The sequence below is a fragment of the Trichoplax adhaerens genome, genomic scaffold (genome assembly GCF_000150275.1).
Source record: "Trichoplax adhaerens TRIADscaffold_283 genomic scaffold, whole genome shotgun sequence".
Taxonomy (NCBI): Eukaryota; Metazoa; Placozoa; class Uniplacotomia; order Trichoplacea; family Trichoplacidae; genus Trichoplax; species Trichoplax adhaerens.
The window spans coordinates 5,000-5,989 of NW_002061192.1; positions in this window are offsets into that span (position 1 = coordinate 5,000).

The window sequence follows — 990 nt, forward strand, 5'->3', positions numbered from 1 at the left end:
GATGTATTTTTATAGTTAGCTTGTTACTTTTATAATGTTTTGTAAGGGAATCGTAGGGTAAACTGTGTCTGAACTTTGAATGATTTTTGTTTTCTTAAATGGTGCAAAGTAGTTTTCTAAAACGGATCTTAAGAGCGATTGGTTAGCAAATGTTTAGTTTTAAATACCTCTGACGGCTCTACGAAGCCTATAAATGATAGTGCAATTAGAAAATTTAGAGAGAGAGTAGAAGAAGATTTTATTTGAAGAACTTGTTGAATTTAAAAGACCTTCGGGGTCGAATTGTCGTAAGTTAAAACGTTCTTCTTTTTGAAAGGTTGTTTGGTCGTTGACAGTTTTTAAGTCTGTCATTTATTTTAATAATACTTAAAGCTAAGTATTTGTGCGGTTGTTCGGTTTATACTTCTCTCCATTTTTGTTTTGAAATAAATTGTTCGGTTATTTCCCCAAATTTTATTTGGTGTCAAAGTATTAGCGTTAAGTCGACCGGAGTGCAACGAAAGTAGAATCAAAGTTTGTTAAAGTTTCGTAGCTTGATCTCTACACTTTTCATTTCATTACACTAGCATTTTCCAGGAAGTCAAAATTAATAGGATCTCATACGTATATCTAGAATGCAAGAACGATAATGCAGTATTCTTATTCCTGTAGTAGCAATTACAGCATTTAGCAAACAATAATACTAACGGTTACTTTAATTCTATATTGGTAAATTTTTGATGTAATTTTTATTATGAAATTATACACGCTATGTAATATGTCTCTAAGGATCTTGCATTATGTAAGATCTAACATTGAATATACATTCTAACATTAAAAAACTGGTATTAACCAGGTGAAAGAATTTTTGTGCTTAGGCTTTATTATTGTCAGAAAAAATTGTAACGTATCTAAGGTTACTCGCTGTATCATAGTTGACAGATAATCTTAGAAGCTCCATTCATAACCTTTGCTTGATAGTTCACCAAAGACCTGATTAACGTCTAAAGA